A 5,702-nucleotide genomic window follows, 5' to 3' on the forward strand; every position below is an offset into this window, starting at 1 on the left:
TTGTCACACAGCCCCCAGCCATGACGCAGGCACAGGAGTTAATTGATACTGTAATGGAAGGCATCAGGCTATGATACACCAACAAAACAGAGAAAATAGGATACTCAAGCCTGGACCCCAGATAGCCACTGAGGGACTAAGTATAATAGCCCAGCATTTCACAGTAACAGTGGATAGAAATTTTCATTCAGGTAATCCTGTAGTAAAAGAAAGATGCATGTAGATATCAAGGGCAGAAGGGAGATTGAAAAGGGCTTGCTTGGGGACTTCCCTGGTGGTGCAGTGGTTAAGAATCCGCCTACGAATGCAGGGTACACGGGTTCGAGCCCTGGTGCGGGCGGAGCAACTAAGTCCGTGCGCCACGACTACTGAGCCCGCCTGCCACAACTACTGAAGCCCACATGCCTAGAGCCCATGCGCCACAACAAGAGAAGCCACTGCAATGAGAAGCCCGCTCAGCGCAACGAAGAGTAGCCCCTGCTCGCCGCAACTAAGGAAAGCCCGCGCGCAGCAACAAAGACTCAACGCAGCCATAAATAAATAAATAAATAAATTTATTTTTTAAAAAAGAAAAAAAGGGCTTGCTTGACTTACAACAATTTGGACTGCAGAAGGAGCTTGTCTTCCAGAATCTGATGGCTTTCATTATGTGGTACGAGTGATAGTAGCTACCTCTATAGCAGTGCTGTCCAATAGAAATATAATGTGAACTGCAAATGTATTTAATTTTTTTTCTAGTAGCCACATTTACAAAGTAAAAGCACAGGTAATATTAATTTTAATAGTTTTATTTGGATCAACATATCCAAAATATCATCTCGTATGTAGTCAATATATAACATTATCAATGAAACATTTTATGTTCTTTTTTTCTTCTTTGAAGCCTGGTGTGTTTTCCACTTACAGCACATCTTCATATATTTTTTTAAGTCAGGAATTTTAATTTGTATTGGGAATACTTAATGTATATTTAGATTTCATAAAATTTACAGTTGAAAAAGCAGTTTCCTATATCCTTGTTGTTCCAAACATACTTAAAAGTTTTTCCATAACTGAATTATGAGTTTTAAATTTACATTAAGGCAAGGATGTGGAGAAATTGGAACTCTGTGTGTTGCTGATAGGAATGTAAAATGGTGCAGCTGCTGTGGAAAACAGTATGATAACTCCTCAAAAATTTAAAAAGAATTACCATATGATCCAGCAGTTCTGTTTTCTGGATATGTAACCGAAAGAATTGAAGGCACGGTCTCAAGAGATATTTGTACACCAATGTTCGTAGCAGCATTATTTACAATAGTCAAAAGTTGGAAGCAACCCAAGTGTCCATTGCCAGATGAATGAGTAAACAAAATGTGGTGTATACAGACAAGGGAATATTATTCAGCCTTTTTACAAAGGGAGGAAATTCTGGGACATGAATTTGAGGACCTTATGCTATGTGAAATAAGCCAGTCACAAAAAGGCAAGTATTGTATGATTCCACTTACATGAAGTATCAAAAGTAGTCAGATTCATAGAGCCAGAAATTGGAATGGTGATGCTGCCAGACACTGGGGGGAGGCAGGAAATGGGAAGTTGTTAATAAGCAGAGAGTTTCAGGTTTTCAAGATAAAAATAAACTATGGAGATTGGTTGCACAATACCAAATGTACTTAACACTACTGAACTTAGAAATGGTTAAGATGGTAAATGTTATGTTGTGTACTTGACAAAATAAAAAGTCAGGTCCTCAGTCATACTAGCCACATTTCCAGTGTTCAACAAGCCTATGTGGCTAAATGGCCCCCTTATCACACAGTGCAGCTTTAGATGAAGGGAAAAGAGAACCAGAAATCCTACTATCTTCAGCTACCACTCTGAAAGGGCTGCCCTGGGGCTCCATCTCTGCTCTAAGCCACTGCCTTTCTCCACTCCACGTGGAGGGTTAGAACCTGTTATTTAAGTCTTAAGTGTGGTACTCATACTAATCACTTCAGAAAAAAAGCTTCCGTTTCCTTGAGGCAGTTTCACTTGTATACAGAAGGAAGTGTAGCCTTCTGAGGTGCTAGCCATCCACTGTAACCCTGTGGGTGTAGTATTTCTCAGAAGGAAGGCACCGGAGACTTCCTTAACTCCATTTGTCACCCCCGTGAACTTTTATCCCACAGTGGATTATTTCACACTGAATTTACTGTGATCCAACGTCTGAAATTTAAAAGCAGCTTTTATAAAGTTGTCTCATTTGTGAAGAGCACAGACATTCGAAATCTTAGGGTGAAGGCGTGACAGGAAGCATTATCAAGGTTTGCTCTTGACTTTCCCTCTAGAGCCTAAGTGTGGTTGGCTTTTATGTACAGTTTTCAGTACAATTTAGGGTTGCTCACAGGTGCTTGATAATATAGTTTAGACAAGGATTGATTGGAGCTGTATTGTTTTTGTAGTAATCTTTGTATTTGATTACTACGTGATTTAATCAAATTTTCTATTCTCAGAGTCTTTAGTTACATGGGACTCCTAAGAATTTTTATTCGTTTTTTTTCCTTGGCTGCGCCACACGGCTTGTGAGATCTTAGTTCCCGGACCAGGGATCGAACCCGGGCCCTCGGCAGTGAAAGCATGGAGTCCTAACCACTGGACTGCCAGGGAACTCCCGAGAATTTTTATTCTTAAGAATAAAAATCCCTGAGCTTTATGGTACACTCTCTAAACGCAGGAACAGAACAATTTAATTCTCTTTATCTTCTGTGCACTTTCCCCAGCTTTGCCCCTATGGCTGATGCACTAACAGTGACCTGGAGGTGGGGGTGGTCTGAGCAGTTTGTTTTCTACTACCATGTGGATCCCTTCAAAGCCATGAGTGGGAGTTTCAAGGACCGGGTGGTCTGGGATGGGAACCCCGAGCCGGTATGATGTCTCCATTATACTCTGGAATCTGCAGTTTGATGACAGTGGGACATAAACCTGCCAGGTGAAGAACCCATCTGACGTTGATGGACTGATAGGGGAGATCTGGCTCAGCATCGTGCACACTGTACGTGTCTCTGAGATCCACTTCCTTGCTCTGGCCATCGGCTCAGCTTGTGCACTGACGGTCAGAATAGTAATTGTGGCGGTCCTCTTCCAGCATTTCTGGAAAAAGTGGTGGGCTGAAAGAGCTCATAAAGTGGTGGAGATAAAATCAAAAGAAAAAGAAAAGCTCAACCAAGAAAAATAGTCCCCGTTTGGAAGACACAGACCAACATTCTTAGATGGAAGCTGAAGATTTCCAAGAACCAGAACCCTAAAATAAGATGAAGTTAATGGAAGCTTTTCTTTGGCTTTCCAGTTGTGACCTGTCTTCCAACCAGCTCTGCAGTATAAAACCACCTAGACAAGCAATGTTCCTCTGGCGCCAGCATAGGGCACTTCTTGAGCAGATATCACCAGACTCGCACACAGCCCTGTTACTAAGGTTTTATTTAATTTCCAAGTGCAAATATTTTTCAAATGCTCATTAGCTTTTGTATACTAAGAAGCTAACTTTTGGCCCTTAAACACTCCTTGTGGATTTTGACTTGTATACACATATATTGGCATCAAATGGGATAAAAGCCAACTTGTCTGTCATAATTCTTAGAGCAGCATTCTTGCTGCTAAAGTTAACATGTTTACTCTTTCCTTCTCACACTCTCAATTAAAAGGTAAGCTAATTCTCCCCCCACCAAAAAAAAAAGTGTATTGGGAAATTAAAACAATACTAAAATGATATTTATTTTGTATTCTATAGCTTATTAGAAAACTTGAGCATTAACGTGGGGTTTTTTTTAACATCTTTATTGTAGCTTTACAATGTTGTGTTAGTTTCTGCTGTATAACAAAGTGAATCAGCTATATGTATACGTATATCCCCATATCCCCTCCCTCTTGCGTCTCCCTCCCACCCTCCCTATCCCACCCCTCTAGGTGGTCACAAAGCACCAAGCTGATCTCCCTGTGCTATGCAGCTGCTTCCCACTAGCTAGCTATTTCACATTTGCTAGTGTATATATGTCAATGCTACTCTCTCACTTCGTCCCAGCTTACCCTTCCCCCTCCCCCTGTCCTCAAGTCCATTCTCTGCATCTGCGTTAAAGTGGGGTTTTCTTTAACTTTTTTTTGGGGGGGGGGCACTCCGTGTGGCATGCGGGATCTTAGTTCCCCGACCAGGAATCAAACCGTGCCCCCTGCGGTGGAAGCTCGGAGTCCTAACCACTGGACCACCAGGGAATTCCCTAAAGTGTTTTATTTGTAAAAACTTCCCAAGAGTAGTCTGAAGAATGCTTGCTTCTTCTTTTCATTGTATAACTTACAATAATAATGCTTTGGTGAACTGTCACACTCCTTTATAAATTTGGATCAGCCTGCAGCATTGTATCCTTTCCACTTTTTAAAAATTTATTTATTTATTTATTATTTATTTTTGTCTGTATTGGGTCTTTGTTGCTGTGAACGGGCTTTCTTTAGTTGCGGCGAGTAGGGGCTACTCTTCGTTGCGGTGCGCGGGCTTCTCATTGCGGTGGCTTCTCTCATTGCAGAGCACGGCTCTAGGTGAGCAGGCTCAGTAGTTGTGGCTCGTGGGCTCTAGAGTGCAGGCTCAGTAGTTGCGGCACACGGGCTTACTTGCTCCATGGCATGTGGGATCTTCCCAGACCAGGGCTCGAACCCCTGTCCCCTGCATTGGCAGGCAGATTCTTAACCTCTGCGCCACCAGGGAAGTCCCTATCCTTTCCACTTTTTAAAAAATTTATTTTATTCAAGTACATTTGATTTACAATGTTGTGTATCCTTTCCACTTTTTATGTCATGAAATATCTCCAAGAATCCCTTAATGTGAAGGTTTTTTTGCCAGCATCACATCCTCTAGGACACCTTCATCCTTTTCGTTACACTTTCCTCATTTCTGTTATCAGTTCCCCTTCAACAAGTTCCTCTGGCTGCGGATCTAGTCTCCTGAAGAGCGGCAGTGTCAACATTCCCCCATTCAGCTAGTTCTTCTGTAACTCCATTTATACTCAATTCCAGTTTCACTCCCAGCATTATCACTTTTCATTTATTTGCTGCATTTTCATCTTTGTTGGTCAGTTCCCTCTTTTTTAAAAAAGTTATACTATTCTCTTTATTCTTCTGTATTTTTGAAATTTTCCATAATAAAACAAGTTTTTTTTAATGAGTTTTGTTTTGATATTATTGTATTATAAAACATCAAAAAATCTCCTTTTTTAAAATAAATTTTATTTATTTATTTATTTTTGCCTGTGTTGGGTCTTCATTGCTGTGCGCAGGCTTTCTCTAGTTGCAGTGAGCAGAGGCTACTCTTCGTTGCAGTGCACGGGCTTCTCATTGCAGTGCCTTCTCTTGTTGCAGAGCATGGGCTCTAGATGCGTGGGCTTCAGTAGTTGTGGCACGTGGGCTCAGTAGTTGTGGCTCACGGGCTCTAGAGCACAGAGTTCAGTAGTTGTGGCACACGGGCTTAGTTGCTCCGTGGCATGTGGGATCTTCCCGGACCAGGGCTCAAACCCATGTCCCTTACACTGGCAGGCAGATTCTTAACCACTGCACCACCAGGGAAGCCCCTTTCCTTTCCTTTTTTTTTTTTTTTTTTAATTTATTTATTTTATTTATTTTAGGCTGCATTGGGGCTTTGTTGCTGAGCGCGGGCTTTCTCTAGTTGTGGCGAGTGGGGGCTACTCTTCGTTGTGGTG

The 5,702-nt window shown here is 41.8% G+C and overlaps 1 pseudogene across 1 annotated transcript; it reads left to right on the top strand.

Annotated features, from left to right (window-relative positions):
* The first annotated feature begins 700 nt into the window (after positions 1 to 700).
* LOC309635806 (myelin protein zero-like protein 2 pseudogene) lies at positions 701 to 4,732 on the top strand (annotated as a pseudogene). The gene has a single exon. The product of its transcript is annotated as a myelin protein zero-like protein 2 pseudogene (transcript).
* The last annotated feature ends 970 nt before the right edge of the window (positions 4,733 to 5,702 follow it).

Source organism: Balaenoptera borealis (genome assembly GCF_965194805.1).
Source record: "Balaenoptera borealis genome assembly, chromosome: 10".
NCBI lineage: Eukaryota > Metazoa > Chordata > Mammalia > Artiodactyla > Balaenopteridae > Balaenoptera > Balaenoptera borealis.